Source organism: Equus asinus, chromosome 12 (genome assembly GCF_041296235.1).
Source record: "Equus asinus isolate D_3611 breed Donkey chromosome 12, EquAss-T2T_v2, whole genome shotgun sequence".
Classification (NCBI taxonomy): domain Eukaryota; kingdom Metazoa; phylum Chordata; class Mammalia; order Perissodactyla; family Equidae; genus Equus; species Equus asinus.
The window spans coordinates 81,130,869-81,157,158 of NC_091801.1; positions in this window are offsets into that span (position 1 = coordinate 81,130,869).

Below are 26,290 nucleotides of genomic sequence, written 5' to 3' on the forward strand. Positions count from 1 at the left end.
CTGGGGAGCAGGCAGGTGGGCAAGTTTTTTTCACCAGGAATAGCCTGTCCCGCAGCCTAAATCCCTCACAGGGTGAGCAAAAGTGCAGGGTGTATCGTAGAACGAAGGAAAGCATTTCATAGTGAGAGGGTAATGGAATGGCCAGAGTTCAGGCTGGAGGGGTAAGTTGGCATTCACATTGGAGGAAAGGGCATCTGCAAAGGCAGCCTGGGCCGCCTTTTGTGACTGAGAGAAGGAGCTCATGCTTCACCAGGCAGAGTCCTGGGGACCAGGGTAAGTCTGCATGCATGGGAGCTGCACAAAGGGGTTTGCTTCGATTTGCTTCCAGGAAGAGAACTGCGGCAATATTACAGAGGATGGATCAGAGCAGAGGTGGGACCAGGAAGGGAGCTGATGTAGCGGTCTCAGAAAAGACACAGGAAGTCTGTCCCAGGAGAGTGGCTCGGAGGTTGGGTGAGGCACCTGTTCAAGTGGAAGACTCCAGGACATGGTGACTGTCAGGCATGGGGAAGTGGGCTGAGGAAGATGTCTAGGCAGGGGTCTGGACTGAACGACCGAGTGCCAGTTACTGAGGAAGGTGACATGGGCTTGGAGCCGATTGGGGGCGGGAATGGGTTCAGGTGTGGACACCTTGACATTTAGGTGTGTTTGGGACACCCAGTGAGGGTGTCCAAGGGCAGATGAATACATGCATGGTGTTCAGGAGAAATCATCTAGGCTGGAGATAGATTTGGGAGTCATTAGCATGAGGATAGCAATGGATGCCTGGAAGCAGTGGAAACAGGAGGAAAGAAGAGAAGGAACAGAAGCCAGCTAGGAATCTCTGGGTTACTCTTCGCTACACTTTTCCCCTGACTCAGGGAAAGCTTAATTTCTCCTCCATCATTCATTTTCTTTCCCTGATTTTCCTTTGACTCTCATGGAGGAGAGTGTGGTGTAGTGTGCTTTGACCTACTTAACACTGAGTCGAACAGAGGGCGCGCAGGTGGAGAATTATTTCCACAGTTCTTGGTCCTCTCCGCCCCAGGTGGTTTACATAGGTAACCTCATTCAATAATCTTTGGAGGCATCTGCTAAGACAGCCAACATCCTCCTCTTCTTTACAGCTCAGAAAACTAACACTCAGATGGCAAGTAATTTGTTGAAGTTCACAGAGCTATCTAGCAACAGAGCTAAAGTTTGAAACCCCCAAGGAAGGACAGGCGTAAAGGGCAGGGAGACAAAATGGGTGCTACTATGAGCCAGGCTCTCCCACCTGTTACCTCATTTAATCACCAGAGTCCCTCCAGGAGGAAAGGCCACTGAGAGAGGTCTCTGGGGGAAGCCTTGTGCCCGCTGGCCCCCACTGCATGCCCACGGCTCAGCACACACTGCCCACAGCTGTATTGCATGGAGGAACGAATGGGCTTAAGCAAACAGCCACAACAGAGACACAAGATTTTTGAGCCATAAAATCTGTCACTACTCTGAAAAATACCGCCAAATTAGCAGCAGGAACGAAGCTGGCTCAGACGACTTTGCAGCCTGGTCATCATTCACTGACTGTATGTAATGAACATCGTCGAGTAGGTTAAAGGTACGTCATCTGTTTCCCAGAGTTCCCTCGTCCATCTCTGTCTTGCCCAGAAATAGAAACAACCCCGCAGCCCCTCAGTCATTCCAACAAGCACGGAAATGAATTTATGCTGGGAAACGTTCAAGAGGGAAAGTGACTGATCGTGAAGGTTTTTCATTTCATTTCATTTCATTTAAGAAAAATTAGGCTTCGGGATTGAGTGTGACCAGATAATCTTGTCCCGAATGCCCATCAACTTCTTTTTAAAGGTGCCTGTTGGGATGGGCGTTTTAAAGGAATTGCAGGGTTCCAAATTCACGGGGGGTGCAGAGGCCCACAGGAGGGAGGAGAGAGCTGGGGAACTTGAGAGTCTGCTTGGAAGAGATGAGCAGAGCCCTTCCCCATTCTCTGCCGAGGAGTCTGCCTTGCTTGTCCACAATGCCTCCTTCCCTGACCTCATCCCTTTCTTCCTTTCATAGAATCCATCAGTCCCTAGTTTATGCCTAGGAAAAGCATGGGCTTTGGAGTCAGAAAGATCTAGAATTATGGTTTTTTGTCCCCCAAAAAGGATATGTTGAAGTCCCAACCCCCAGTAGCTCAGAATGTGGCCTTATTTGGAAATAAGGTCTTTACAGGGGTAATCAGCTTAAAATGAGGTCATTAGAGTGAGCCCCAATCCATGATGACTGGTGTCCTTATAAAAAGGGGAAATTTGGACACAGAGCCAGACACACACAGGAAAGAGCGTGTGAAGAGACACAGAGAGATCTGTGTGAAGACAGGATTGAAGTGATGCATTTACAAGCCAAGGCATGGCAAAGATTGCCGGCAAACCACCAGAGGGTAGGAGAGAGGCCAGAACAGATCCTTCTCTCACAGCCCAGAAGGAACAACCCTGCTGACACCTTGATTTTGGACTTCCAGCTTCCAGAACTGTGAGAGAATAGATTTCTGTCAGTTAAGCCACCCAGTTGGTGGTATTATGTTACAGCAGGCCCAGGAACCTAATACACTCAGGTTCAGTGAACTCTGTAATCTAACCATACAGCCCTACTCTGCCACCCTGGGTCCATTTGAACGTGAAGAGACCTGGAGAGGGATGCCAGGATGGAGAGAGGGCAGCTGTGGGGCTGCCCACACTCCATGGCCCAGTGAGCCAGTGGAAACCACAGAGGGAAGATGGGCCCAAGTATTTTGTTGGTACCCACCCAAGATGGCTATTTGCAGAGTAAGGAAACTTCTGCAATAAGAGCATGAGGCATACTACCAGAGACAAGAGCTAATAGGGGCTTGGGAGAGATCCATACAGAACAGAACCCCCATGGCCAGGGGAATATTCAGTGAGGCGATTCCTGCAAAGCCTGGAGAAAACCTCACAAATGCGGCAGTAGATAAGCAGCATCTGACGCCTGATCAAAATGAGATGACCGGAAGCACACCACACCATGGTGTCCTAAGAAGGGGCATTTGCCCTTCCTCTCCACTCCTCCCTCAGTCCAGCCCTCTAAGAAGTTGGCATCAGCAGAGAGGGAGGAAGACGTGGGAAAGTCCTGTGCTCGTTTCACCCCAGGCCCCTCAGGGAAGGTCTAGACAGCGCAGGGAGCGAGAAGAGATTTTAACGGGATAGAAGTTTATGCATTAAACTAGACTAGACTGAACTTTTTAATAACCAAAAGTGGCCTGAAAGCCATAGAATCTTCTCAAGGTTTGTACAAAGAATGGAAAGTTGGATTTGACTGAGTATGGTGGAAGGCAGAGATTTGGGAAAAATAGAACCCATCTGTGCTTGTATGCTACCGAGCATAGGCAGTTCAGTGGAACAGTTACACTACTATTGTTAACTCTCTGAATCAGACTGACACAGCTGAGGGTAAATGAAAACTTTTTCTATGCCCAACCCATTCTCAATCCAACACTCATAATCATAATTGATTCAATTTACATTTATCAAGAACCTTCTACGTAACAAACTCTGAGATAGGCTGTTTACAAACACAATTGCCCCAAGTCTTCACAACATGAAGCCATAAAATTACTACCCTTTTTATTTTATATACAAAAGCTAAGGTCAAAAACTTTCTTACTAGTATGTACATAGACTCTCTTCTTCTGCAGCCGTGGGGATAAAAGCTAAGGATCCTGCATAAAACTTAGTCACAAGAGTAGCAGAGCTCCAGAGGAGTTTTCATTCTCAACCTTGGAAAGTCTTCTACACTAACGCCTGGCCGTGATGAAGAGGAAACGGGAGCCTTGATGCTATATGAGATGTGGAAATCTCGGTTGATGCACTTGAAAATTTTCAGTCTCACAATTCCTCAAAACCTCTGGGTTGCCAGACTTGTCCTGTTTCTTCCTATAAGAGACTAACCCTTAGAAGATAATGTAGGAGTCTGCACTGCAAAAAATATATATACTTACCTCCCCTGACAGCTACCAGACCAACAAGTAGGGTTAAGTCACAGCGTAACACAACCAGATAAGTGCTGCATCTGTTAGGAGAGGATTAGGATCTATACCCCGAAGGAGCTGCAGGACCTGCCAACGTGTACTGGAACTGGATGCTGAGGGTGCTAGCCCAAGGAGGGTGAAACAGAAGGCTGGATAAGGAGAACTGACAGATATAGAGCAGACTCTAGTGATAGAGGATTTAACTCACTAGCAAGGACCCCACGCACCACTAGGATGGCCCTTGGAACCTTGAAGAAATTGGTGCCCACAAGTGATGGAAAAGTCGTGGTAGACATTGGAAATAGGATCCAAGACTTGAGAAGTGGGCATGCTAGAGTGGACATATGATGTAAGTTTGGAAAAATCAGCAGCTCTCTACAGTTGCAAAAGAGGCTGGAGGACAGTCCAGTTCACCAGTTCACCCACCAGTGAGACATGCACTGGTGAGAGAAGCACAGTGTCATCAAGGACTTTGTTGCTGTCCTTTAAGGGCAGGATGACAGTAGGAAAGCTGCTACATTGCAAAAGAAATAACAGGATTCCTAAATAATAGAGGCCAGGTGGCAGTGCTTAGCTGTTATAAGTAGGGTGGGAACAATTATCACAATAAGCAGCAGGTCAGAGCGGCAGCCAGCACTTTGACCCAGAGAGAGCCACGGAGGTGGTGGTTAGAACAGGGATCAAGACGGACGGGCAGCCAAGGAAGTTATCACTTAATCTATTAAATAAAGAGATATCAAGACCTAACAGCTAAATGCAATACCTGACCCTAGGCTGGATCCTGGAGACGAAATTGCTATGAAGGACACCATTGGGTCAACTTACAGAATTGGCGTGAAGGTGACATAACAGATTAAAATATTGCATCCATGTTAACTTGATTGAACTTGATGAAGCACACTTTCACAGGCGTGGCAGAGGCCGGTTCGCTCTCCTCAAGATCACAGATAACTGCTGGTCCTTCCTCCTGTTTGGCACTTTTTACTCTGGCTTCTGGCTCCTCATCAATGTTATGTCCTAAAATTCCCCAGAACATTACAATGTCTCTGCCCCCCTTAACTGAATAATCCCCACCCTGCTTACAGAATTTACCGGAGGGAAAGAATCCCCACTTGGGAAAAAGCTGTCTGCACAAGGATGTTCATTAGGATAAAAAGAGGGGATTCTTTACGTATAGATTATGCAATTGTTGGGATATTGCAAAGCCATTGCCAATGGTGTTTACTTACCTTAAAAGCATAATTAATATTGCTAAATTATAAAGTGGCATTGAAAAATAGCATCAATGTTGAGAACACAATTCTAATAAAGCCAGATATAGCTGTGGCCGGGAATTGGAAAAAAATATTTGAGCACCTGCTATAAGCACAGTGCTTTCAAAGCAATTGAAATTGAATATTGAAAGCAATAGCTGATCCATCCAAACCACATGGCTGCCTTCAGAAATGGGAGTTACCAGTTTCATAAATGGGGAAATTTGAGACCAGAGAAGCAAGAAGACTTTTCCAAGGCCCCAGGTATCGCATGGTTGCCATATAACTTGAACCCAGGGCCATCTGACTCCAAAGCCCTTATTTGACCTCCCACTGTGCTACCTAAGATATACCAAGAGATATTGTAGGGGGGTGGGAATGCAGGTGATTTTTTAAAAATATTATTAACTTTTTTGTAATATTGTTGACTAAAAGATGACGATAGTCAGATATTGACAGACGTGAATAGTATTCACCATGAAGCTGTTTTTCCACCTCTAATTTAAACTCAATCCTTTAGTCCAACTCTCTTCAGCTAATCCACGCTTCTCAACCTCAGCAATACTGACATTTGGACCGGACACTTCTTTGCAGTGGGTGCTGCCCTGCACACTGTAGGATGTTGAGCAGCATCTCTGACCTCTACCCACTAGATGCCAATAGCACCCCCTTCCAACTCTGCCAACCAGAAATGTCTCCAGGCATTGGCAAACGTACCTGGGGGAGCACACTCTCCTCAATCGAGAACCACTGAGCTAATCCATATCCATCAGAGGTCCCAGGACTCAGTGGTAAGACATCAGCCCTCATGGTTATCACTGAGTCAACCTTCTCAGCTTCTGCCTTCAGTCCAGGAAGGAATAAAAGACCATAAAAACAGAAATTCTAAACAAGGACCATTAAAAAAATGTCTTTGAGGTTGGGAAAATGCAATCTCAGATAAAATATTTCTTCCAAGGTAATATCATTGCAGAGTAGTCAGGAAGGACTGTGGAAGCAGGGTGTGTTAAAAAGATTATGATTTTTGAGAGAGAAATCACTTTAAAATTTCAATATCATGACATTAAAACTGCTCCAGAAACCACATGCCCTTAAGCCACTTGAAAAGCATGGTCCTGCCATGCTATTCATTCATTTACTCATCCATTTATTCATTTACTCATTCCATCCTCCATTCAGCAAGCTGCTGGGCCCTGGGCAAACCACGATGGAACGGATGTTAATTTACCCTCTGGATCCAGGGACCTGCACCACACACTGGGACACTGGAGGAAAAGCCCATCAATGTCTGCAGTCTTAGGAGACCTGGGTTGTGGTCCTGGCTCTGTGACCACAATTCAGGAAAATGCCCCCACTTTGGGCTTTAGTTTCCTCCTCTGTAAGATGGGAGGTCTGGACTTTCCCATCACATCACACTGTGTTCCTGACAATTACAGTCCATTTCATTGGCAACTTGCCTGTGCCATTGATTCTTAGACATGGAATGGGCTCGGAAATAGGAAAATTCTCTTCTTGAGCTGCACTTGCCTAAGAGGCATCAAAATGAATATTTTTTCAGAAAATTCCTTCCTCACCCGTGGACATGGGACTTGTTTTCATCCTTCCCCCTCAGACCTATGGACTCATTCTGCCCTGTCCACTATTCAGACTCCATGCCTAATTAGCATAACCACCATGACCACCCCCCAGAGCACTTAGAAACGCTTAACTGTTTCCCTCTGTGATTTCCCGCCCTGGAAAGATGTTCATTTCAGCTTTGCATTGTTTTTGGTTCTTCTGTTTTTAAGTTTTGTATTATTCTGGTCACCTTCATTTTGTTCTTTTACTTCTGATAATCCTCATGACCCTTTCCATGACCGCATCATTGTTCCCTTTCCATCATGCCATTATTCCCTTTGATGAACTTATACTTTTTTTTCATTTGTTTGCTTGTTTGTGTTTTATTTAAGCACAAACGTTTTCTGGGCAAAGAACCAGGCGTCATTGGAAGCTGGTCTGTCTCTGGCCCCGCTCTGTGCTCATGGTGTGCTCCTGGGCAAGACGCTCAACTCTCTGAACCTTAGTAACATCATCTGAAAAGTGTGGATCCCAATTTCTTTACAGTGAGACTGTCATGGGGCTTAAATGGGAGGGAGTTATGGGCCTGGCACATGGAATTGCACAGCCAGTCTTGGCAGTTCCCACATCCTTGTTTTATTAAAGGAAGAGGAAGAGACTGGAGTGGGAAAGGGAACTCTTTGCAGAATCACAGTGTCTCTGCTTTGGAAGGAACTTTAAAAGGACACCTGGTGCAACCTCCAAGATTAGGATCCCTCTCTCAAAGAGCTTTCTAAATTGTCACACAGCCTCTGAACACTCAGTTATGGGGTGCTCGCTGCCTTATAAGGCTGTCCCTTCAAGCACACATGGCTCCCCTTTTTAACTTCTTATCTACTGAGCTGAAGTGAGCTGCCAATAAACTCCAGACACTGGCCCTGGTTCTACTTGGGGATCAGGCCCCCTTTATGGATCCCGTGCACTCCTCCCCCAGCTACTGAGAGTACCACACCCTTCTTGGGGGGTGCCTTTGGTTGATAGGAGATATCTGTCTTGGAAATAGCTGGAAGGTCATGACCTTACCCAGCGGAATGGGTGACTCACAGCCAATGACTCATTGAGTTACCCCATGGGATCACACTGAGGACAGACTTCAGTTGAAATGCCTTAGCTCTGTCTCTGCCCTATTCTACATCCTCACTTCCCCATCAGTCTCTCCTCTGAGCTCTCCACTGACCAATCACTTTCACAAGAGCCCCTGTCTCAGACTCAGCTTCAGGAAATCCACCTATGACCGGGCCTCGGAGGATAAATCACCCACATGACAGTCCTTAATTCCAACACAGGCTTGTGCAAGGGGCCTGAGTCTTCTCTTCCTTACCCTCTCATGCATCCATCTTGAAATCTGTGTCTTTCTATCTCCCATGAGATCCTGGCTCCTCTCTTCCAAACTCTTCTGTCACCAGATGGAGTGACTTCACCAGAAAGAAAGGCATGGCCCAGGTCATCTAGTACAGAGGTGGCAAACTCAATTGCCTTAAAGGACAAAGCTGGTAATACGGACAAAGTAGCTTGATGTTATGCAATAGGGAAGGGTGGGGACTGTGAATTACTGGAGAGAACTCAATCTCAACTAAAGCCGGCGGCTGTTCCTCAGCTCCAACAAGCTGCAGGCTGCGAGAAATCAGAACACGGTGATGCAAATCTGATGTTTCCAGAGAAGTCAGAAATTCTGTTTTTTTTAATGAGAAATCTCCTGAATTTTAAATGTTGGCAACTTATTCAAAAAATTCTCAAACACTATGTAAAGCCATCAAACATTTCTGACTTTAGTCCAATATTTCTTATTTTGGGGTAGGGGAGGGCATCTACTCTTTGATGAAAGCTTTGAACAATCACCAAAGGAAGAATTACTCCCAAGGTTATGCCAAACTCTGAATACAGTTGAGAAAGTTATAGGAAACACAGAATTAGAGCAAACCGTTGATAGATTGTAACCAGTCAATGAATGGGGCTGGAGGGGTCACTAGTGATATTTCTTACTATCAGAGTTTTTAAAATTACTATCTTAAAATGAGCTTTATTGAGGTATGTTTTAGTGTACGGTTTGAAGAGTCTTGGCAAATGGAGACACTTACGTAACCACAATGAAGATATGGTTACACGACACAGTTAATCCCCACTCCTGAACCTCTTTCAGCCCAGGCACCCACTGATCGCTTTCTGTCACTATAGATTAGATTTGTTTTTCCTAGAGTTTCATATCAATGGAATCATACAGTGTGTATTCTTTTGTGCCTGGCTTCTTTTGCTCAACATAATGGTTTTGAAATTCATGCAAGGAGTTTGCATGTCAGTAGCTCCATCCTTTTTTATTGGCAGGTTGTATTCTATTATATGAATTGTCACTACTCGTATATTCACCAGTTGATTGCTTTTTTAGCCACAAATTCTGGTGATAATAAATCCTTTCATAAATAGGCTACTGAATGCGCTGCGATAGCTTTTATAAAAAGCTGCGTTGGTGAAGAGGACACAATTCAAGAGGACACTGATGCGTTTTTTTAGTTTGATGCTGAACATACGGCACCAATATTAGGCAAGAAATTTGAATTTAGATTCAGTTCTAAGATTTAAGAAACAGGTACTACCCCATTAAAAGCCGTTTACTCAACTGGATGAATTTTTCATTTGGTATTTGAGCACAGTGTATTTCTAAAGTTAGAATTGGCTGTCAGGTTCTCTAAACTCTAAATAATTAAGAGCTTTCTTTTTGACTTTAGGCCCTTGTAGAACTTGTCTCCTTACTCGTAGACTTTTTGGAAACTAATACCACTTATAATTTAAATTAGAAAGTTTTAATTTGTTAAGTTGATATTTTAAAAATTTTTGCATTTTTTTCTTTCCTTTTTTTCTTTCTTTTTTAAAAAGAAACTTTCTAGTATTGAACACATATCGGATGGCTTGAACAAGCAAGATTAGTTGGGTTTTTTTCTTAAATTGGTAGGGCTTTTCTTTGAGCAGTTTTAGGTTCCAAGTAAAATTGAGTGGAAAGCACAAAGAGTTCCTGACTATCTCCTCTCCACAAAGCTACCATCAACATCCCCCATCAGAAGGGAATATTGGTCGCAATGGCTGAACCCACTTTGACACATCATTATCACTCAAATCCTTAGTTTACCTTAGGGTTCACTCTTGGTGTTGTACATTCTATGAGTTTGGACAAATGTATGATGACACGGATCCATCACTGTAGTTTTATACAGAGTAGCTTCACTGCCCTGAAAATCCTCTGTGCTCTGTCTATTCATCCCTTTCATTCTCTAATCCCCTGATGACCACTGACGTTTTTACTGTCTCCCTAGTTTTGATTCTCCAAAACATCATATAATTGGAATCAGAGTGTGTTGCTTTTTCTGACTTGTTTCTTTCTCTTAGTGATATACTTTTAAGGTTCCTCCACCTCTTTTCATGGCTTGACAGCTCATTTCTTTTTAGTGCTGAATAATATTCCACTATTTGGAGGGATGACAATTTTTTATCCATTCACCTACTGAAGGACATCTTGGTTGCTTCCAAGTTTTAACAATTATGAATAAAGCTGCTATAAATACCTGTGTGCAGGTTTTGGGTGGACTTAAGTTTTCAGCTCATTTGGGTAAATACCATGAAGCACAATTGCTGGATCACATGGAAAGAGTACGTTTAGTTTGTAAGAAACCACCCAACTGTCTTCCAAAGTGGCTGCACCATTCTGCATCCCCACCAGCCATGGATGAGAGTTCCTTTTTCTCCACAGTCTCACCAGCATTTGGTGCTGTCGGTGTTTTAGATTTTAGCCATTCTGATAGACATATGGTAGTACCTTATTGTTTTAATTTGAAATTCCCTAATGGCATATGATGTGGAGCATCTTTTCATACGATTATTTGCCATCTATATTTATTCTTTGGTGGGACGACTCCCAGGTTTTTTAATCATAAAGGAAATAACACTTGCTGTGAACCCACTGTGTGCCCCCTATTATAACTTTCAATTTCCCTGCCCCCTAGATTATTACTTCCATTTCCCAGAAGAAGAAAGTGAGGTTCACAGAAGCAAAGGTAAGTTGCCAAGCTAGCAAATGGCAGCATTCCAACGGGAAGGCAATCAGGCCTATTTGTCTGCAGGAGCTGGGTGCACCATTTAGAAGCCCTAAAATTTAAAACTTCTCTGAAATAACTCTTCCATCTAAACTGGAATGGATCAGCAGAACATGAAGCCAGGGGACTCTAACAAGCAGAAGCCTTGCTTTCTGTAATTCTGCTGGGATAGAAATTTTCAATGAAAGACAAACTGTGGTCAGATTCGTTTAATGTGGAGACGAAGGTGCTTTGACAGTGGCCAAATTAAGTTCTGCCCTAGAGAGGCAGGCGAAGCCGCACCATCCCAGGGGACTTGCTGTACCCAGAGCCTGCGGGTCACTCCTCAAGTCTCAGCAGGAGTGGGAAGAAGACAGGCAGGGCAAGTGTCCTGTGCCTTTGACGGGACCAAACTGACCATGATCAATCACAGTGGAGACAAGACAGAAACAGAACAAGAAAGTTCTTTTGCTTGGACGCAGTTGGGAGGGTCTCCTAGGTAAGGGCTCTCAGTTTAGACAAAGTATGCTAAATACACTGAAAATAAACCTGAAACCTAGAAGAGGCCACCCTTCTTTTTCTGCGTGCTTCCCCAAATTGTGCTGCAAGTTTCTTACTGGAAATTGGAAAGAGGCTGGTATATCCCAACTTCCACTTCTTACATATTCACAAGATGCTCATCTTAGGAAGCACATGGCCTCAGTTATCAACTTTTAAAGTAGCCACTCCCAAAATATGCTTCAATATTTGAAATGATACATTCAACCCAAATCTCTTGCCAGGGTCTCTGGCACCGTCATAGGGTAGTGGGTAGGGCCATAAGCGACAAGTGAGTTTCCACAGACTGGGATCCATGTGAACTTTATGTGAGGTGTATACTGATCAGCTCAGGGGCATGAGAAGCCAGGAGATGACAGTGACAAACACGTGACATAGTGTAACTTCTGGACACCCAGCCCACCTCTCCAGAGAGGAGAACCAGAGGTCTTACCTGGAAGGAAGTGTCCTAGGGAAGCTGTCAGCCCCAGGCAGGCCTCCTCCTGGGGGTCACCTGTGCCCAAAATTTGCAAGCTCTGTGTTTCAAAAGGATTTCCAGTAAGTACTCTCCAAAACAGGAGTACAGAAAGAAATAGCATAGAAAATTTGTAATATTAATAATAAAATTCATAACTAAGCAAATAAGATCGGTTTAAAAGACAGATAAAGAGTAAGAGACAGATAAATACACTGTAAGCAGTAGGGAGAAGAGCAAAAAGGAAACAACCACCCTTCATCCATTCCCCGGAGTAAAGCATCATTGTGGTTTACAGCATGCTCTTCCAGACCAGTTCACACATAACATAGGTACTCAAATGGCATAGAGAACCTTTGTCCTCAATGCTGCGTCCAACCCTTCTGTGCTCTGGATTGGTTTTTCATTAAGTTTACTTGGAGATGGGGAGCCCTTCTTAAAGTCTAGGTCTTCTCCAGCATCTGGCAGGGACTCGCTTTTTAGCTATTCACGACTTAGTAGGAAAACGATTCTAAGAGGAACCTAAGATACTTGATGGATTTTAAGGGAAGGAGACACAGGAAGGATAAATGTATCTTTGATATAGCCAATAACTTTATAAACCATATAGAAGAGGAATATACATCTCCCAGAATGTTGAGCAAAATTGTCACATACCCAATGGGTGTTTCATAAAAGCTTGGCATGTATTGCCTTTTGCTAACTTACGGAATATTAGGATGCATATGTTTCTTAAATATCAGACAAAATCACCCCTTGTGCCTGTTGTACAGATGGAAAAAGCAAGAAATAACTTGATGAGTCCCCTGAAATAGTGAGAAAGGGAACCACAATTTGCAGATGAACTGTGCCCTAACTAGCAAGACGGAGGAGCGGGATCAATTTATGAATGGCAGCACAAAGTGTATGAGCATAAATTGTTGCAAGATCATTCCTTTCAGCCCCATGTTCCATGATAAGACTATAGTGATGATTGTTCTGCTTGGTCTCATAATTCCAAAGATAAGACCACTGATCAGCTACTTATCTAATTTACAATTTTTAGCCAATCTGTGCCCAAACAACTCTAAGACTCTCCTTTGCCTCAAAACCCTCTAGGTCAAACCCCCCCTTTCTGAGACAGTCCAGAGGCCACGTTGGGGGGGTGTTCCTACTAAGCTGAGCTTTGGCTGACCGCTAGTTTTCCTGGTGATCTTTGTATGGGGGGGGGGGTTCCACAAAGGTAATTACATTTTTAAACAATGGACCTTATACAGAGGATTTTTTTAAGCTTTCAAAGACCCATTATTTCAATACTTTACTTGATAATACCAGCTTCCTCTTGCTACATTTTCTTTTCAAGAGTAGGGAAAATTGCACATAAAGATGAGATTTTTGTTAGAATCCATTTATTTCTTTGCATGAAATTGCATACTTCTCTTTTAAGAAGCTACATTTGTGTCTAACAAAACATAAAGTAGAATTTGCAATGCCATTTAGCTCCTGGAACCCAGACTGTTCCGGTTTGGAGGATTGGCCATAGTGAAGTCGTCCCAGCCTGGCTCTGGGGGAGCCTCACCCATGTTTCAAGGGAGGGCCCACATAAGGGTGGATGCATCAGAGTCTTCAGATGATGTCTGTGCAAAAGCAGTTATGGCTGAAAATTGAATAAGTGCTTTTCCCCAGGGAGCTAAGGAGTCATCTTTTCTGCCTTCCCCTTAATGGGATAAAGAGCCCATGTGTCTCAATTTCCTCTGGAGGTGGCAGGTGGGGAGGGTTTGGAATAGATAATCTACTCAAGGAGATTCAGGTCAGCCTCCACCCCTCTCCCCTATCCTGGGGTGTCCTCCCACCAGCTACCTCCAGAGGGATCATTTAAAAATGTAAATCGAATTGCATCACCTTTACTGGAAAACCTTCAAAGCCTTTCCTTCATATAGAAAATCAAATCTCAAGTCCTTCCCACATCTTTTGAGTTCCTAATGATTTGTCCACTGGCCCCCTCTCAACCACATCTCACTCGATGTGCTCCAGCCACACTGTTCTTCCAAAAACACTCAACACTCCCCCACTTTGAGGGTGTCACAGGCTGTTCTTCTTCAGATGTTCTGCGCCCTCACTCCATTCAGGTCTCTGCTCAAAATTCACCTCCTTACACAGTCCTTCCTTAACCACCTGTTTCACACCAACAGCCACGTTACACCCCATCTCCTTGTCCCGGTTGTCTTTTTTAAATAGCAATCATCGCTCTAGCAGTGTGCAATTTATCATCTAAATCTCCCACTTGAATATAAAGTCTGTGACAGCAGGCGTTATACACCCAGTGCCTGACACATAGAGGACACTCAACAAATACTTGTTGCATAAATGAAGTTCATCCAGCATGCATCTGTCTCTTCCTGACAGTCTCAAGGTTTGGTGGGGCAGAAAATGGTAAGAATCATCACAACCACATCCCACATGCTGACTCTCTTTGGCCTCTCACTTGCATTGTGCCCGATGCTCACAACACCCCCGGTAGGTGGCTAGCATCACTCCATTTTACAAAAGCAGACCCTGAAGCTGAGTTCTTCAGCAATTTGACAGAGGTTCCCGGCTAGAAAGGGGCAGAAGCAGATTCTGGCCCCTCATCTCATGCAGAGGTTTCACTGAAGCACCAACTGGAAGAAGGTTTCAAAGATCTTGTTCCTCTTCTAAGAGTCTTTGATTTCTGAAAAGCTGGTTGCGACAGAACACTGATGAATAGAACACAAGTTTCCTAGCAGTTCAGAATCTCCTTCTGAACTGAGGAAAAAAAGACTTTCCTTTTTTCCCCTGCCTTTTCCTATTTCCTATTCAATTCAATTGAGCCAAAAGAGACTGACACTAACTCACCCAGTGCCTTGTCCAAGCCACCTGGACAAACTCAGGGTCCGTTTCTTCACTCAGGCTTCTCTTGTTGAAGAGGATAGAAACAGTTACATCAGTGATTGAATCTCAAGTCCTGTGAGCCTCCTGACTACTCTTGCCCTTGGACAAGTTCCCTCTTTCTAGGATTTCTGGGCATCCCTAGTGAGTGACCTGACCGTGTCCATGCATCAGTCCTCTTGCCGTCACAGCTGGCAGCCTCAGGCCTCCTCAGCCACCTGGACCTGATGCCTGTGGACCTGACAATGAGACCTCTGTGGACTCTGCATAGGGAGCAGTCTGGCTGTATCATGGCTTCCACGGGCCAAGCTGCCCTGGCTTTGCTGCTCACTGAACGGGAGATTCATCTTTGCTGCCAATGATGTGATTCCCATGATCCTCATGGGCCCATCTCTTTAGACTCCAGAAAGAGGTGTCTCTTTGGAAGAGAGGAGCAACAGGTGACCACCGTCTGCGCTGTTTCCCTTTTCCAGTCCCATATTCACCTCTTGGATTGTGCTGCAGCGTTTGGCCTCTCTCCTACCATCTTTGAGCCCATGACTCCCTACAGTGTGGCTTGCTCTCATGGCCTGGTTCTCCTTGATCCTGCTGGCGTAAGTAATAGCTTGCCTTTTATTGATCACGTAGTGTGTGCTTACGGTGAGCCTCTGTGAGCTGAACAATTTGCACTCATTAATCATATCTTATTCCCACAACAACCCCTCAGTATGGAAAGTCCTATTTCAAGACGAGGAAACTGAGGTTCCGAGGTTGTCTGGTCCACGGTCTTCTGGCAGATAAGTGACTGGGCCGTTTCATGATTTCAGAATCAATCAAGAAACACAGAGTGTCCAATGGAAACATGAAAAACTTTTTTTGTTGCATCTAGGAAAATAGTCTATATGGACAAAGATATATGCACAAGATGTTCATCTTGGCACTATTTATAATTGTGAAAAACTAAATAGCGACAGAAACAAACAATGAAAACTCCATGTAATGAAATATTAGTCAGTCATTAGGAACAGAGATGTAAAGTTGTGCTTATTTTCACATAAATTTGTCTAATGCACATTCTTGAAAGAAAATAAAGCAGATTATAGAACAGGTCTTCTAGTCTCATTCTCTAGAAGTTAATGCTGACGTGTTTCTTCTGCAGCTTTACAGGTATTTTTCAGGCATTTGAAGGTATTTAGATACAGAGAGAGAGAGGGGCAGAAAGAGTTAGGATCTGTTTTACAAAATAGGGACAAGCTACTTTCTGCAACTGCCTTTTCACTCAACAATCTCGGCAATTAGTCAGTTTCCGTTGATTTAGATCCATCTTATTCTTTGAAACAGTCACGTTGCATCTTATTTATTTATTCAATGTTTGTTGAGAATTGGTCAGGTGTCAGGTGCTTCCTAAGCACTAGGAAGCTTTTCTCAGACAGGTTAATGTACTGGTCTTTATTTCACTATTCCTCCATTGATGGATATTTTCGTGTTATTTTTCCTATCACAAACAATACAGCAACAATTCCACATACGTAGGTATTGCCCAGTTGTGAATCTCTGAGATAAATTCCTAGAAATGACATTACTTGGTCAGACAGTAAGCACTCAATTTTGATAGAATTTTTTTCCTGAACATTTTAACTGTTAAAGTCTGATCAAAGAAGGAATATGGACTTTTTCCTGCAGAGAGGAAGAAGCTGATGGGGACTTTGGAACAGAGAAGGTGGTTTATAAAGTGCAGCTTAGCAAGGAAGAAAATGAAGGGAACCACTGTGTGTTGAGCACAAACTAGGTACTTGGCATTCCCCTTGGCATCACTTTTTCCTCTCCATCACTGGGATTCCTGAGAAGCGACATGGCAGGTATCAAGAAATTTTTAATTGAGTGAATGTGAGGTAGATGTTGCTATCCCCACTCTGCAGGTGAGAACCCTGAAGTCGAGGAGATTAAAGCCTTGCTCAGTCCCACTCAGCCTGCCCATGGCAGGGTTGCTGCCCAGAGGTCAATGTGTCCCCCTGCAGGACAGATCAGAGATAAGGAGCCCTGGACTGGGAGATGAGTCAGGACTGGTCTGCAGGGGCTGGTCCTCCTGTGATGAAAGTCTCAGGGCAAAAGCTAGGAAAGCCAGGAGAGCAGTGATGTTTGAGGGTTCCCAGGAGAGCCCTGGCTATGGAGAGGCATTACCCACCTCTCTTGTTTAAGAAAAAATAAATCCACTTTCCTAAATGTCATGTCCCTCTCTGTGTTATAGGTATCACTCTTCCTTCCCTGTCTGCTGTGCAAGCATCCTTTGCCCTCCTCCTCTGGCTGGGCAATATCAATCATTTTGACAAATTGCATGAGCTTGCATCTCCTGCCTGGCTTCTCGCTAGCCCACCTTTGCCAGGAGAGGGAAAGGCTCTTGACAAACATTTAGAACATGAAGAGTAATAGGCATCGGGCTGTAGAAACAAGTGGAGAGCTCAGAAGAGTTAACTGTGAGCACCTCTTCCCAACTCCTCAGTGACAACAACCCATGAGGAGCTTGAATTTGCCTATGGTGGGAGTATTCACTTCATGAAAATTGGCAAATGCTACCAATCAGGGCTTTTTTCCGACAGAGTCGTTGTTAAACATTGACCACTGGTGCAAACCCTAGAGGAAACATAGCTTGCAACTACTTAGTAGCCCCTCTGCCTAAGACCAGAAAATGGGGCAGGAAGGTGCTGGCCCCATTTGCACAAGTGTAGGGGACCCACACCCAGGGCTCGTTCTGGAATCTACTGCGTGCCTGGCTAACCCAGAAGTATTCACATGCTTGCTGTACGAAGTGGGGACTAGATCCCCATTTGTACATAAGAAAACTGAGGTCCAGGGAGGAAGGCACTAGCCCAAATCTCATGTGCCCAAGAAACGCTGAGTGTCTACTCTGCACAGCTCTGTCTGCCTCCCTGGGAACACCCCTTCCCGCTCCCCCCCTTGAACAACTTCAAGCACTCACACCCCTGGCTTCACACACAACTCTCCTCCGATCCTCTTTAATTGCTGACTTCTTCCCGCCCTTCCTGTCTCCACAGAGAGAATTACCTGCCCTCAGTGGTGAGCATGTCCAGAGGCAGCTCAGTGGTCAGCCATGCGTCAGGTGGGGCTCTGGCTTGGGATCTCTGTGATTCCTTCCCAATCCTGTCGTCCTCCAGTTGATCTGTGTGGGTAGAAGTTGGCTGCAGCAGTCCCAAGCCTCAAATCCGAGGAAAGAGCAACTATTGGTTCCTGGGGTATGTCTCTTAAGAGCCAGGATGCTTCTTTCTTAAAAGCACCCAGAAAGCATGCTTTCACAGCTAATTGTTCCAAATGAGGTGACAAATTCTGTGACCAGAGAAATCACCTTGCTGACTGGCTGAGTCCTTTCTTCCTGAATGAATCACTAGCAGAATGTATGGTTTTATCCTGAATAACCAGGGTCTGTCCTGGAGCTGGGACTGGGGTCAGCATCTCTTTAGGCACCTGGGAATGTAGGGGAGAGGTGACCCCTGTTAATACCAGGTACTACAAACAAGGACGAGGTGGAATAAATGCTCACTATGCAGCTACCGTTTTTGCCTACCACCTGGATCCATTTCTGGCACATAGTAAACATTAAAACAGTGTTTGTTTCAGTGTGACTCACCCGTTACTCTCTTGTGTCTTACAGGGATGACTCTGTTTGAGCCCTGGTAAAGGGCTAGTTAGGAGGGATAAACTTCCTGTGTCTGCAGTTTACCTGCCCATAGTCGGTAAGCAGGGTTTGGAAGCCAATAGAGATCTTGGGGGAAGTGGATTTCTTCTGCCTTGTTCCAAACATGGCCTTTTCTACCATTTCCATGAAATATAAAGTTCTTGCCTCAAAGACTCCAGAGCTAAGCCAAACCATTGACCATGAGGAGAGAGAACATTTTGGCGCTACACCACCTCTGGTCCCGTGGCCTGCTCTCCCCAACTCTGCAAGAGCTTAAACCCTCAGACCAGCCTCGCTGGTGCTCCTTCCCTATCCCCTTTTCCTTCTCTCCAAGGGCCAGCTCTCCACTCTCCCACCTCAAGTCTTCTTCTGTCCAGGGTCAACAGCACATCCTCTGGGGACTCTGTGAGTGGAAGGCTTTCCCTCCTCCACCCCATTTCTGCTGCTGGATGAGGAGAGTGGCTTCATTTGTTGTTGCTGTTGTTTTCCAAGTATCTTTTATAAAAAATAATATACTTTGTGCCACGAGGATTAACCTCTTGCCAGAACAGCTCATAAAGCTAACATAGGAGATTCATACTGTTTGCAAATATAGCTTTGACTTTACAATGATAAAACAATATTTGCCCTTCTCCAACCCCACATTATGATATAAATGCCTCCCAACTTACATAGCTATGAAGGGTGCAGTTCCAAATCCCTCATCTCTAACTGCAGGGCCTGTGTCCTGGCTGGGGAGGAGGAGGAAACATGGGTGTCAAAGAGGAATGGATAAATGAATGAGTGAATGAATGAGTGCACTCACATCTCCTGCCCTTGAGAAGTCCATAGTCCAATAGAGCATTTCAGAGCGATTCACTGAGTTGCAATGCAGTGCAGCGAGTGCTGTGACTGAATTCTGGGCTAGGTAGGGGCAGATTGCTGTGAAGGAAGTAATCTCCCCCGGGACAAGGGTCAGGAGGTGTTCACAAAGAAGAAGATGCTCGAGCTGGACTTCCAAGGATCAATAGGAATTTGGAAATTGGCAAGCCAGTGGTGGATATTCCCACAAGAGTAGCTAGCATTTCCTAGTGAGTAACTGATTTGGTATTTGAATTGTCTTTCTTCCAAGAATTATATCACCCATCACACCATATTCTGGAGATTCCAGGAATCAGTATCCATCTCTTCACAGCATGTATTAGATTTTCCTCATTCTCTAGCTCCTGGTATGGAAAACTAATTACAACAAGCTCAAGAGCACTACTGGCAGGTGCTCAGTTTTCACAGTTGTGTATGTGTAAACCTTCCAGACTTTTCTCTGTGCTGACATAATCATATGGCGATCTATAATCAATATATTGCGATGCCCATTTTTTCTTTTACAAATTTGCAGCTACTTTCTATCAAGAGAAGGAAGCAAGTTGCAGTGTAATAAGTACACCATCGTTGCATTTTTCCAGGTTATTTCCCCTGCCACAAAGAATAGCGCAAAGATATCATGGCACATTTATTCTTACGTGCTGGTAATTTTATTTCTGTAGTATATATTCCCCAAAGGGGATTATTGGGTCAAAAATTAGATGCATTTTTAATTTTAATAGAACAGATTGCTTTCTGAAATGACCATAGTAATTTATAATCCCATCAGCAATATATGAAAAATCCTTTTTCTCTAATCCCTTGCCAGCCATGAATTTTACAAATCCTATTAATTTCTGTCAATTGGATGGTCATAAGTTATATCTCATAGTTAATTATATTCCCGCTTCCCTGACTCTGAGTGAGGTTGAGAATGTAGCTGCCTTTTGCTGTTGAGTCGGCAGCTGGTGGGGTCCCTCATGCAGTAGAGGAGGGGAAATGCCTGTAAGTCAGGAACTTCACACCCCCATGTATGTGCCGCTGTTCCTCCTACTATATCTGTGGCAGATGGCCCCAATCAACCATAGCTTCCTCTTCTTTCAAAATATTATACAGGAGAAATTGGAACCTTGAACGCCGCTGATGGGGATGTAAATTGGTGCGGCAGCTATGGGAAACAGTATGGAGGTTCCTCAGAAACTTTAAAAGAGAACTACCATATGATCCAGCAATCCCACTTTTGCCTTTGTACACAAAAGAATTGACAGCAGGGACTCAAAGAAATATTTGCGCATCCGTGTTCATAGCAACATTTTCTACAATAGCCAAGAGGTGGAAGCAAGCCAAATATCCCTCAACAGATGGATGGATAAATAAAATGTGGTATATACACACAATGGAATATTATCCAGCCTTAAAAAGGAAGAAAATTCTGACACGGGCTCCAACATGAATGAACCTTGAGGACATTATGCTCAGTGAAATAAACCAGTCACAACAAGACAAACACTGCATGATTCCACTTACATGAGGTCCCTAGAGTAGCCAAATTCATAGAGACAGAAAGTAGAATGGTGGGTGCCAGGAGCTGGTGGGGAGGGAGGAGTGGGAAGTCATTGCACCATGGGTACAAAGTTTCAGCTTCGCAAAATGAAAGGAGTTCTGGAGGTGGATGCCGGTGGCGGTTGCACAGCAGTGTGAAGGTACTTAATGCCAGTGAATGGCTCACTTAAAAATGATCAAAATACTAAGTTTTATGTTACATATATTTTGCCAAAATTAGAAAATATTAAACAGATGAAACACAGGAGAGAGTGTATATACACATATATTCCACTTATAGAGTACTATAATAATCGAACAGCCAGAATCCACCACCCAAAAAAGAGCTAGCACATTGTCAATACTGTTGTATCTACCTAAATATAACTCCTACAAAAATTCTGGGGCATCAACTTTGTCATTCCTGCAGCAGAGAGAAACATGAAGACATTGTCTTTTGGGGGAATCTGTGCAATTAACTCCAGGTTAGGTTTAAAAGGTATGAGTGGTCTCTGGAAACTTCTGCTAAATCTTTTGAGATTTTTTTCTTCCTCTATTTTTATCTGTTTGTTTATTTTACTTCCCAATTTGGAATTCGTTTACACTTTTCTGTTTATTTCTAATCTTTTAGAGATTGTCCTTGGCATTTTACTATTAAAATTACTTTACACATTCTAAAATTAATCAAATATGTATCTTTATTTCTTAAATAATACAATTGTATCAGTCTGATTTTCATAAGCCTCTACTAACTTACATGCAATTATCTTGGCATTTCTTTACGTCTTTCTAACCACATAGATTTTAATTACTGTTACTGAATACCAAGAATGTTTGCTGAGTTATCTAAATGTTTACCCAAATGTTTACTCGCTATTCTTTCTTGCATCTTGAACTTTCCTTTGCAGGTTATTTTTCTTTTATTCTAAAGTATATCCTTTAGTAAGACCTTTAGCAAATTTGGGTGAAGATAAACTCCCAGATTTCCTTTATTCAATACTTTGTGCTTGTTCTTGAGAGAGAGCTTTGTTGGTACACAATTCTCAGGTGAAAGGATTTTTTTCCCCTCTCAGCATATTTTAACCCACTTATTGCTTCTCATTTTGCTTTTAAGAAAACTTCTATAATCCTAATTGTAATTTCTTCGTCAATGATACGCCTTGTTGAAATAGCTGTTTGAAAGTCTTGTGTTTGTTTTTCTGTAACTTTAATGCAACATGCCTAGCTATGAATTTCTCTTTATTTATGATGCTTGGTATAAATTATGCTTCTGTATATGCGGGTTGGTGTCTTTCAAGTTTAGAGACGTTTTAGCCATTTTATATTCAGATCACTGTTTCTCTTATATTTTCTCTCTCTCGGAGAATCTGATGACGTGTGTTAGAATTTCTAACTCTATCATTCCTATCCTACAGACCCCTTTTCTGTTTTCCATCTCCTGTCTCGCTGCTGCATTTGAATCTAGACTCCAAGTCACTAATTCTTTTTCAGCTGCACCTAAGCTGTTGTTTAATTTCAGAAAGTGTCTTACCACCTCTAATAATTCTGTTTTGGCTTTCATCGTCTTCATGGTTATTTTTAAAATCAACTGTATTCACAAACTTTAAGCGTATAATTCAAGAAGTTTTGACAAATGTGTATAGCTGGGTAATCACCACCACCATCAAGATACAGAGCATTCGTTCCCCTTACCTCAAAAAGTTTCCATTTGTCATTTTGCCACCAAGTCCTGGCCCAGCAAACACTAGTCAGCTTTCTGTCATATAGGTCTGCCTCATCTAGAATTTAATATAAATGAAATCACACAATATGTGGTCTTCTGCATCTGGCTTTTTGCGCTTAGCGTAATGCTTTTGAGATTTATCTATGTCGTTTCATATATCAAAAGTCCATCCCTTTTTATTGTGAAGAAGTATTTCATTGTACAGCTACCCCGCAATTTGTCCATCATTCACCAGTTGATGAGCATTGGGGCCATTTTCAGTCTCTGGCGATTGTGCATACAGTCTTTGTATGGACATGTGTTTTAATTTCTCTTAGATAAATACCTAGAGGTTGAATTGCTGGTTCATGTGGTAAGTGTATATTTGCCAATTAAAAAAAGAAACCCAGCTTATTCTGCTTTTCCTTGACGTTTCCAAACTAGGCATCGTGTACTAGGCCTTCTGCTAACGCTCGTCAGTATTTGGCTCTAAACCAGATATAAACCTTCTCCTTACTTCTCCTTCCCTTTCTCCTAATACAGTTAAACCAATAATAGTGCCTACACTATACATACTGAAGATGGGGAACTAAGTATGTTCTGTGGTGATACTTCCTCTTCATTTAGCTATTTTTTTCCCTGAAGTTGCTTTTCCATTTCTTTCTTTTAATTTCTTCTCTCTCTTGAGTCTCCCTTTCTATGGTCCACCAAAGTGATACCTGTTCAGTTATCGTCTTTAGTCTCCTTGTAGATAAGATCCTCTCTCAGGAACCTTCACTCCTGCTGCAAACGGGGGTCTTTCCCTCCAGGGCTGCTGCACGGTCTGCCTGTAGATTCTCTTGACAGCTCCGTTGGGTCAAGTCCACTGTCTCCTAGATTCCTTGGCCTTTTCTCTCTTCATTTCCTGTCCAGTTTCACTGGATGACTTCCTTCCCCAACTTCCTGTGAATAGGGACCATAAACCATTCTGGATACCCACTTTCAACTGGTGTATTTGATTTGAGATCCCTGACTTTCATCGTATCTGTCCTCTAAATGTCCAATCCTCTCTGCTTTTCTGAAGGAGTAAACTATACCCTTAGGAACCACACACCCTTCTGTGAGCACTCTAAGGTATGACTCCGCTATCTTGCTTCATCACTTCCCACTCAACTCTCTGGTTTCCCTCCTCCAGAAATTCTTCAACTATAATATCTGCCCAGTTTATTTGTCTTTATGAGTTTATGGCATTTTATATCTTTTCTATCCTTTTACAGACATCTCCTTTTATAGAAGAGTTAAATGACTGTATTCCTGAAGTAGAAGTAAGGAAACTAATCTTCTCTGAAGTAGTCTCTAACTTTTATCTTATCTGTATCTACTGTACTTAACCATAAATACAGAAACATCCGTTGGATAGCCCAGTCTTTATCAATCCAAAGTTCTTAATGTGCAACCTGATCTCTGCTATTTTCGCCTCCCCCTTCCCTAAACACTTAATGATCACAACTATAGGGATTTATTCATATTTGTCTTGTTTTGTTTTTTGAGGAGATTAGCCCTGAGCTAACTGCTGCCAATCCTCCTCTCTTTGCTGAGGAAGACTGGCCCTGAGCTAACATCCGTGCCCATCTTCCTCTGCTTTATATGTGGAACGCCTACCACAGCATGGTGTGCCGAGCGGTGCCATGTCCACACCCGGGATCCGAACCAGCGAACCCCAGGCTGCCAAGAAGCGGAATGTGCACACTTAACCACTGTGCCACCAAGCCGGCCCAGGATTTATTCATATTTTAAGAAATATAGCCTGCTTCAGCATGTCTGGATATCTGCCTATGGTGTTCTCCAAACTGCTCTTCCCACCTGTATTTGACTAGTGAACTGTTCAGGCCTCTTCTATTGCTGGTTCCAAGCCTGACTCACTGCAGGTGCTAAGATAATACCAGCTGACCTAAAGAAAAGCTAAGTATGTATATATAGTAAAGATACTCCTTTAGAATTATTCATGTTTTCCCCTTTCCGTATGATCTTCACTCTTAGACCAGGATTTGCTTTTACCTGGAAAAAGGATGATAGAGATTAACATTAACCTTACAGGTCAGACTGTTTTCTTGAGAAAACAATGTTCAAATTGTTTATACGGCCTTCAATTGAGGATGGGGTACTTAGCTCTTAGAAGTTCTAAAATTTCTTAAAGTTTCGTCTCCTCCCCACCATTCAGGCTTTGTTAGAAAGAGAAAGAACATGAGATAAGGTTTGTGAAAGATAAACCTTCCTCCTCGCCGTCCTGGCACAGATTATGGAAAAAAAAAGGAAAGAAAGGGTTTTTTTCTATATTTATTTATATTTACTTGTTTATTCATATTTTTAAAAACTGAAATAGTATTGTAGTCATTTTTACTTTGTGACTTTTCTCACCTGCCATGATTTCATGGGCATTTGTGCATGTCACTAAGTAATCCTTGTACACATGATTTCTCTATGGCTATTTGGCACACTATTATTCATGTAACAGGGATTCAGGTTTCCCATCTCTACATGGGCATATGGATGGCTGAGATATTATGCAAAAAGTGCCTTGCTGAGGGTCTGCCCACAGAGGATCTGCCATAAATATGAGCAGTTTTCTCCCACTTTTATTCTCTTTTATCTAACATACTTGGATTCTCTTCGAAGTTTGAGCACTCTTCCAGAATATAGGTACTCTAGAGTCTAAGGATCCTTGCCTTTAGTAGTTCAGAGAATGTTAAAGCTCCTGAGTCTGAAAAAGACTCTCCAAAGCTTGTCTGCTGGGTGGAATTGAACAGTGACAGGTACATTGTGCAGATGGTGATGGAGACCCAACCACTGTCCTGCCCTCCCTCCGATTCCCCGTTTAATGACAGTCCTCACAGTTTTAATTAGACCACAATTTCAATTACATTTAATTGCCTTCCTCAGGGGCAGCCAGGACAGCAGTTCAGATCCAAGCGACTTCAGCCCTGGATCAAGAACAGCTCCTGCATTTTGCAATACATAGGCCTATCCAATCACCACGGTGTACGCCTTAGCTTACACAGTGCTATATGTCAATTATATCTCAAGAAAGTTTAAAAAATAAAAAAATTTAAAAATTAAAGAATAAAAGAACAGCTCCTAACCTGAAAGGTAGGGATAGTCATTCCCAAGGTTCCAAGGAGTGAAAATAAATTGGGCAGTGGAATATGCCTGTCTGCATTTATTTCCAGATAGATCATAAGTAAATAGAGAAATAACCACCAGATAGATATTGGTTTTGTGGCTCTTCAATTGAGCTAAAACATCATTAAAGGAAGGTACATATCTATATATAAACACGTGTCATTTTAGTTACAAAAATCAATGTTGAAAGGTGTATGGAAACATATCTCTTCCATTGTTATCTGAATGTAAAATGACAGATGTTTTGTTGGGGTTTTTTTGGAGGACAATATCAGTTAGACATTAAAATGTGCAATCTTTGACCAAAAAAAAAATCAATGCTGAGACTGTGTACTTATGTATTTAAAGAAGTATGTGTGTATTTATCTAAAGAAACATTTAGAGATGTGTACAAATATATATATTCATTCTGCAAACTTTATTTGTATGTATCTTTGACATGCACCTGTCTCTCTCTGTTTCAAATATACATTTATTTCCTTTCCTACCCAGCTGTGATGTTATTATAAGATAATTTTCAAAACAACAAAAATCATGACTTTCATACAAATATAAAATGCACACAT